The following is a 9,744-nucleotide window of genomic DNA, read 5'->3' as shown; positions in this document are numbered from 1 at the left end:
TGAAGTGAAAAGGCTAGGAAGGTAGTATATAATATTTAGTGGGGGGGGGGAGAAAGGAAGAAACAAAGCGAAAAGGGTTGGAATGTATATTTCGTGGGGGAGAAAGAAACGAAGTGAAAAGGCTAGGAAGGTTGAATATACTATTTCATTGGGGAGAAGGGAAGGAAGGACGATATCTAGTTGCGTCGCCTGGAGGATGGCCCAGAGGTAGTGACTCGAGATAACGGCTTCAAGTTAACTTGACCCCTGGGTCTTCGATATCCAGGCGGCCAACTCTCCCATTCCTCGTGACACGTTCTTCTGGCTAGTGAGGGTAAGGGAGTGCTATGTGGATCCGTTAGATGTTGCTGCTCATGAAGGTCTTCCAAGCCTTCCAAGCGTGTGTCTGAAAGATGCCCTCTATCATTGACTTTTTCTTCGACGATGTTTTTTTTATAGGAAGTGAAAAGGAGAGACGATTTATTGTTCATTGGGGAGGACGATAGAGATGAGGAACTTTACTACGACGAAACTCCTGTCTGCCCTGTATCGCTTCACAACAGGCCGGCTGTACAGGCTTTGTGAATATCTGAGGCGAGGCTTCTCTCGCCCTTAGAATTGATCGTTTGGACACCCGTCCTCCTTACTACTACAAGGTTTACGTCCCTCGGCGGTTTTTTGCACCAATTTTCTAAAGAAATCGCGCCTTTTCCAAAATACGGCGAGTTCGGAATCCTCCTGCTTCATATCTAGGTCCTCTAAACGCTTCTGAGTATAGGGCATGTATCCGTCAGGGATGTGCTGGACATTCATGAACATGTACGTGTCTATGTCCAGCGAGAACACCGCGGCGCGTTGCTGGAATGGCACCACATGTCTCTCACTCGGCTGCTTCAAAGCCCTCCTGGGCGATTCTCCCCCTGGCAGCAATGCTGAGGAGAAGCGACTAAGCGGCCTGAATCGTGCAATGGTTCTCGGCATCCCTGGCGACCTCCAGCGATGATCGGTCTCACCTCCTAACGGGCGGACGAGATCTTCTGCGGGCGTTGATAGCCCGACGTGACAGCAGCGGCCGGCTGCGGTCTTGGACCGATCGACAACCCATCCAGTCGTTTGTCTTTGGACTGCCGGAGCGCTATCGATTTCCCGAAAAGATCAGCCCGAATCCTAAGGGTTTATACTCTTTGCTCGAGAACCAACATCTCGGACTGATGACTGGCGGTCTGCCGGAGCGCCTTTATTTTAGTTTTCCCTAGGCTGGAAGAGCAAGCGTTGGCGGAAGAACTAGCGCGAAGTACGTCCTGCTAGTTGCGAGTCTCTAAGCGGAGTGACGACGGTCGCAGAAGCACGCTACCTGAAAGAGAGGAACTTTCAAAAACCCCCTGCAAGCAGGATAGACCGTTTTAAAATATTCGCTCCCAATAAGTACTCTGATTAAGTGCAAAGCGACACTACGATCACACGTCACACTCATACGAGCAGACACCTGTGTTGATCGTTGGAGATCGATATTAGTCCTATATCGCTCCCTTCAGACTCATGCATGCATGATCCCTTTTTGCCAGCTTGGAAAAGTTAAAAACTTTTCCCAAACCACTTGCCATTACGAAACCTTCCCAACTTGGACAGGTGGTCGACAACTCAAATCGACCAAGGGCAACCTGCCCTCCCGTAGTACTCGTCACAGGATTAGGGTCCGGCTTTTGCTCTGAAAATCAGAGATCGTTCTCGGATGATCCTGGCCTGACCAATTAAATAAATTTAATTGATGGTACGAGTGCACCAGCTCAACTAGGCAGTGGCGCCACTCACGGAGATCTTGAACAGACCCGTTTACCGTTTACATTTTACGCTACTTAAAGTCTGGTCTACAGTCGCCGCAAATAGCTCGTTGCGGCGCTGCAAGAATCGGCGATGCGATGCGACATCGCAATGCAAGGAAAAGTTGTCTATAGTGGTCGCGAGTAGCGCTGTTGCGGCAGCCAATCAAAGCTTACCATCAAATGAACGGTCTTCTCGTCTTTTTGCAATTTATAAATGGTCGGCAGGATGCGTCCGAGAGTTAATAAACATATTGAAGAAGCAGCTGGGATTGTACTGCCTTGTACTTCCATGTACTGGTAAATATAATTGCGAGTCAGATAGATCCATTGTAGAGGCGAAAAATATTTGGCTGCAAAGCACGACGAGAAAACAGTTCATTTGATAGTAAGCTCTGATTGGCAACCGCAACAGCGCCACTCGCCACCACTGTAGACAACTATTCCTTGCGTTGCGAAGCCACATCGCATCGCCGAGTCTTGCGGCGCCGCAACGAGCTATTTGCGGTGATTGTAGACCAGGCTTTAAGCACACTACGTTTGGGCGCATGCGGCTACTCCCATCCCGTGGACGTAGAAGGTGGGAGTGGGATTCTCGGTCCGAGATTTGAGTCTCCACCGAATTTTGGAAGCGCGGCCCAATGAAATTATTCCCGCCTATGCCGTCGTGGCGGTCGCCTGATAGGCCTGCTTTCTGCGTAGTTGGCGTTACATGTTCCTTATTACAAAATTTTAACCCGATACTGTATGATTTCTTTTCCAACGAAAAAATTCAGGCGTTTTTAGGAAGGATATAGAATAATGTCTGTTTGTTTACTTGTTCAAAAACTTTCTCCTCTAGAGTGTAGTGTTTTTACAGTAAAACCATGAACTAACAATTAGTTGGCGGATTTTTTAAACCGTTTGAACCTTACAAGAATATTTTTTGTGGTTTAAAACGATATATATCATATATGATACGCGATGCGGTAGGGGGTTAATCTGAAGTACACAATGGTATTATATAAATAAAAATCTATATTTCTATTATTAATTATTAATCATTTCTTAAAAATGCAATTAACATAAGAGTAGAAACAATATAACATAGAATATAATAATTATTAATTCGTTAATTAATGTAAAATCATGAGTAAAAATAAATTATCATAATTTACTAAATATAAGAATAAGTCATATCCTGGCTACCACTACAATGGTATTTAAAAGTTAGACAATTACTTTACTTCGATAAAATTAAAGTCACGGATTAGTGATTAGCTTATCCGTAAAGAATTTGTAGCAACAACAAATAGAGTGAAAAAAGTTAAAAATAAAAATGAGATTTTACTGAAAAGGTAGTGGCCGGAATATTGAGGTTGAGTCAGCACTCACTCGTTGTTCGTCCCTGGGCGCATCACATTCCTCAAATCATCACGTGATCAGTGCGTAGTAAACGAAGGTCGTCATAGCGGAAGAGGAAGGAAAACTTGACAAAAAACATGAGAGTGAAAGTTTCAGGGGTGAAACATAAAGGGTTCCTTACGTCTGCCGCCGGTTATAGCCAACGGCATATATCAACCTCTGTGCATTGCAGGCGAGTGACAGGGAGTATAAGAAAAAAGTGTTGTAGGAGATAATGAATGAAATTTAAAAAATCGATATTTTTGTCGTTGTTTGAATTAACATTATAATTTTAAAAAAATATATATATAATTTCACTATTTTCTTAAAAACTTAGTCCTGATTTTTAAAAAAATTTGTAATCGGTGCATCATTGCATTCTAAATGTCATTTTGCACCTCATTTCTTGATTCTACCCGACTATGTGAGATCACGGTCCTCAAATGATAGGTGGAAATGTTGACAGAAAGGTTAGAATAGTTGGAAAATTTTTACATGCTAACGAATAAAACTTTTTCGAAACAATATTCTAAACAGAAGAGGATGTTATAAGTTTATTAATAATAATATTATTTAAGAGTAGAATACATTCCGCAATTATGTTTCATTTTTTTCGGTTGCTGATCTTTCAGTTTCACGAAATAAAATGTTCCAATATATTTCTTACGCATATTCTCATACTCGTCAGAATTACTTTGAGCACTTAAACCCTTTAGAATACTCGGGATATTTCCTACTGCGAATTAGGAAAAATGCCAAACTTTTCGAAAATGTATGAAAAACCGTATTTCACTCAAGTTTGAACTATACCTTTTAATTTCAATTCCGAAGTCAATGAGGCGCATATGCATCTATCGTGACACTTGCCGCAAGTTCATTTCTGGACAGAAATAAGAAAGGAATAACATTTTTCAGCAATTTATTTCATGGACCTGTCACTTTCAAATAGCTGCGTTACTTCGATTATTCTTATCTTTCTGCATAATATTTATTCTAACATTAGATGCATTGATTTTAAACTATTTTTCTTAAACGCTTCTAAAAGTATTTTTTAAATCTTTTATTAAACTTCCTGTTTTCCTGTTTTGGTAAAATTATGTGGATTCATATGTATTAATAATGCGCTCTTAGGGCATTTCTGAAAATGTTGTGGATTTTACGTACTCTGTTTTCGGAAAAATCTGTAAACATTGTAAATTCTAATCGACATATTGGATTCGCCGTTTTTAGTTTGTAACATTGGATATTTAGAGTTACAAGCTACACAGAAAAAAATTAAGTTAAATTCGGTTGCATGTAAAATTTTTCCGCTGTTAAAGTTTACATGCTATTTTGCAAAAGTTTATCCTACGATGGAATAAAAGCTGTCGTCTGCTACGGCATCCTTAGCAGCCATGGGAAAACGGCAAAGTATGAGTGAATTCAAGCTATAAATCGGGACACTAGATTTCAAACAACACAGAAAAAACAAAAGTTAAAATTGTTTGCAGGTAAGACTTACAGCAGTTAAAATTTTATCGTATTCCGGCGGAAGTTTCACCGATATCAGAAGAATAATTCTGATCTCGTCTGATGCATCACGCTGAAGTGAGCATATTTCGGTGAAACATGTAGAATCAGCAACTGAAAAGACCAAAAAAAATGGTTTTTACTGATATTTCTCTAACTAAATAAATTACACTATTGTAGACAAAATAGAACTTATTTAATACTATTTAGCACAAAGCACAAAAAGCAATTTAAACTTTATCTTTCGTTTTTTCTTTGTGAATACAGCAGATTATATGATAAAATTGTAAACAGCGAGCACAAAAATCAAGTTGTACTAATTTTCAGGTTAATATGTAAAAAAATGTATAGACAATTTTATACAAATCCGACATATTATTGATTTTTTTTGCAGTTTTCGGGGTCTTTCAGCTCACTCTGTGCTCCACGGGTTACAATACGGCACAGCAGCCTTTTTCAATTAATCGATGACCCAAAAAAATTACCACTCTAAACTAAGAGATCTTATTAGAAAAAAAATCTCAGCTTTCTTTGTACATTATTTAAAAGAATGAAAACGGGTAAAAAAAAGTCTTTCTTTTTTACCTTAATTTTTAAAGGTCATATATTTATTTACAAAAATAATTATTATAATTGTAAAGTATATGAAAGAACATATCAAAACTGAATGAAACAAAATGTATTGTATTGATCTTAAAGGAGTTATATATCACAAAAATAAGTAGCTTTAGCAGAAAATTTAAAAATAACATCTCCTTATCGGAAAATATGTGTTTAAATGGCCAAAAAAATGTTCCATAAACTACCATCTAATGGGACTAGGTTTTGGCTAAGTTTAAATAAGATCAGATCTCTCATAAACGAGAATTCGTCTATATAAAAGAGCAGGGCCGCAATGAGATTGAAAACGCACAGGAAAATCGAAGGATAAACTTTACCTTGATTCCGACGTAAAAGTTACCAGAGACAAACATTAATTTCACAGCATTAACTTTACCCGAATATCGGTAAAAGTTTCTTTTGTTTTTCCATGACAACAAATGTATTTTGAAATACGTGAGGTTGTCTGAATGAAACTTTATCACTCTAAAAAATTACCTGCAACAAATTGCATTATTTGTTTTTTCTGTGTGGGCCCTAGAAAAATGGTTCAAATCGGCCTACCGGATATTTTTCAAATTGTCTCTCACGACAAGAACACTTTTCAAATGATTGGTCATTCCATATAGAAATGAATTTTCAACATATTTTGATTTCTGCATCAGACTGGACCACATGACATATTAATCTATTTGAAAGTAACCGAAAAATAATAATTGCATACAAAATTATTATGTGAAATAATTAATTAATAATTGCTCGTAATTGATCATACTAGTAAGTGATAGCATAAAAAAGCGAAAGATAAACTTTACATCACTCCAGGTGAAAGATTCATCGCAATAAAAATTAACCTTGCTGGTTGAACTTTACACGAATCGAAGATAATTTCCGATTTTTATCCTTGCCGAGATAATCTTTAGCCTTATAACCGCTATATTTTAATTAAAAGTAAAAGGTTACTTATGGACTCAATGAAATAAAGACTTGTGAGGGTTGGCAGCACTGCACCATGTAAATTGAGAAATTATAATAATATGATATTTTAATACGTTCTATCAAAGAATCAGAGTACAAACTTAAAACCCATAAATATGATCAAATATTAAAAAAGGTGAAAAATCCCGATGCTTTTAAATGACAAACAACCTCACATATTACTTTAATTTCAAGATTGGACCGTCACGTACAAACCCGTTAAGTTAGTACTTCCTGTACGAGGTAGAGTATATTTATGTCGCACTTATTTTAGCTTTTTGCTAAGTGGAATTAAATAAGTTCTAATTCATCTACAATAGTCTAATCTATTTCAGAGGAGATTTATCAGCAAGAAAAATGTTTTATTCAAGTTTTCTGCTGCTGATTCTATATCTTTTACCGAAATTTGCTCACTTTAGCGTGACACAGTAGACAAGATCAAAACTATTGTCCGAACCTCGGTGAAACTTTAGACAAAATATGTTTAATCTCAAACAGTTGCCAGACTTACCTCAAACAAATATTAACTTTTGTTTTTTCTGAGCTGTTTTAAATCTGCTGTACCCATTTATAGCTTGAATTTACTACTACTTTGCCGTTTCCCCATTGCTGCTAAGGATGCCGTAGCAGACTACAGGTTTAATTCCATCGTAGGATAAACTTTCGCCAAATAAATTTAACCTTTAACAGCGGGAAATTTTACATGCAACAAAATTTAACTCGAGTTTTTTTTTAATTCTATAGTTGATAAACTTTAATATTGTTGAAAAACAAAGCTTATAGGTTAAAGAATAGGCAAAATTATTGTGCGCAATAACGTGGTACGTAATTAACGCGAAATCCATTCCGTGAAAAAACAAAAAGACCTTTTGTCAATAATAGATGAAAGTATATTGGTTTATGAAATGTCTGAGTGTTATTAATGCTTAAGAGAGTATTTTTGCTAATTAATTTGAGTATGACAAGTAAACAACTTTTTGAAATATGAAGCATTCTTAGAAAGTGTTTTACCCATTTTCACCGATTTTGTTAAGATGTATGTGTAATTTTGTGAATGGTAATTTTCCTCTCAAAATCCAATTTATTCTAACTGAACGTAAATATACTTCTATATTGCTGTTGACGATATCAATTTACTATATTTATCATTAATATTACGATTGGTTTAAAATAAAGTATTTTGATTTACAGCTAAATATATTAAAAGTATAGACATTTTTAACAGTACATGCATATACAGAAGCCATTTTTTCCTGTAAAAGGAATTCAACAGGTTATATGTTCCACTTGAAAAATACGTAGACAGAGAACTGATGCGATGCAGCATTGCCAACACGCGACGGAAAACATACGTAAGTATAGGGAGGGAGTGCATCGAGCCATGGATCCTGTTCACCGATTTACCCTGTCCTGTCCTGATACTTCCCCATCCTATTATATACACAACACCTTTCTTAAAGTCTTTTGTAATTAGATTTTCAAGGTAAATTCTCAAGAATTTCGTTGAATTTAAATATTATATAGTTATACCAATGACTGTTTATAAAATGATTTCGAAGTGCCCACATGCCAAAGTTCCATTTCGAAGAAATAAAATGAAATTGTGCAAATTTGTGAAGAACAAATGAAAGGGTGCTACAACGTTAAAAGTGCTGATATTCCCAATTAATTTATGTGAAATTTCGAAGTTTCGTCAATTTTCCAAGCGAGTTGGCACCTTTACATTTGGTCTCTCTGAGATAGCCCCTTGTCATTTTCACGCGTCGAATTCTAATGAATAAGGTTGTCTAACACACACACACACACAAACGCGCGCACGCACACACACACATTCGCATATATGCATGCATACATAAAACCCCCTGTTTGAGAAAAAAGAATTTAATGAACAAAAAAAACTAATACAATAAGGAATCAGCAATTTGAATAGCAAAAGATATGACAGATCAAATTACATTGCAAATAATTTAAAATCAAAACTCTATACTATTTCGCATAAATATTAAACATTCAAATTGTTAAGACTTGAATGATTTACTTTGATCAGTTATTCAAAAATTACTTAAGGTTCTACTCAGCGGCACTAACCCCGAGGAGTATAAACTTCAACTGAGGGGTAAAGATTTCAATGTTTTTAAAATATTAGGAAACAGCGTTTATTCATTATTTAGTTTTTATTATTATAATATTGTAAAATATGGAGATTAAAATAAAAGAAATGTTTAAATGACTCGAAAGCGATCTGAAAATCTAGAAATCATTCAAATTAATATTATAGGTTGAAAAATTATGTATGGATTCGAGGATATGGCTGCTCTCATGATAATTTAGACAAATTTGTATTGGATTCATGAAAAGGTTGTGTATAGAAAGCATATTTTAAGGATAGTGCCTAGACTGCGGGATGTTGAAAAAGAGTTAGAAAAATTAGAATTCCATGAATTCTTTGGGTTCCGTGAATTCCATGAATTCCACGAATTCTAGGAATTCCTTAAATTCCACGAATTCCTTAAAGGTGGAGTCTACATGCGACCTTAAAGTACACAGCCACACACAAAAAAAGTGTGCGGATCTGGTAACAAGACACACGTATTTCTATGGATTTTGGGGTGCTGAATTCCAATTCGGTATCAAAAATCACCCATCACGTCATGGTTGAGCCATAACCTCAAAAAATGTCGAAAAATCATGCACTGAGGCAAATAAATTGCAAAATAATGCCAGTGATGCAAATTTTCACTTCAAAAACATGTCGACAACTTTGAAGGATCAACCCTTGCCTGATACCAACTTATTTAACATAATTTCACCCAACAGAACCTGGCCTCACCTAAGCTGATTTAACAGAAATTTATTGAACTAGTGGTAAAGCTCTGGAAGCATATTTTCCCAGTAGCAAATGTGTGCTACGTCGAATGGGTCAACTCGAGCCTAACCTAGAAATAAATCTAACCTACCCTAACCTAACCTAACCTCACGAAACACAATTAAACTGTTTGTGTTGTCCCGTTGTGTTTGCGGTAAAGCCGTAAACGCAAACATCCTCGGTAACAAAAAAGTCCAGACTACGAGAATATTGTTGCGAAAATGATAAGAAACTACAAAAAGTTAGGCTGCTTGATGAATTTGAAACTTCACTTTTTAGATTCCCATCTGGATAAGTTTTCAGAAAATGTTGGTGATTTCAGCGAAGAACAAGGGGAACGTTTTCATCAAGACATAAAAGGGATGGAACAACGATATCATGGTAGATGGGACGAGGTCATGATGGCTGATTTTTGCTGGATGTTGAAAAAGGAAACGAATGTAGATCTTAAACGTAAGCGTAACCCTTTGCATCGTTCCTTCGAAGAAAAAAGGACACGTTATAGCGGGCAGAAAATAGACTGAAGTAGGTCTATAAATCAATTTAATTACGATAAAAAGTAAGATAAAATGTAAACACGAAAGATAGTATAAATATATCCCTTAAGTC

The sequence above is a fragment of the Belonocnema kinseyi genome, chromosome 10, assembly GCF_010883055.1.
Source record: "Belonocnema kinseyi isolate 2016_QV_RU_SX_M_011 chromosome 10, B_treatae_v1, whole genome shotgun sequence".
NCBI lineage: Eukaryota > Metazoa > Arthropoda > Insecta > Hymenoptera > Cynipidae > Belonocnema > Belonocnema kinseyi.
Note: the sequence above shows the minus strand (reverse complement) of the source record.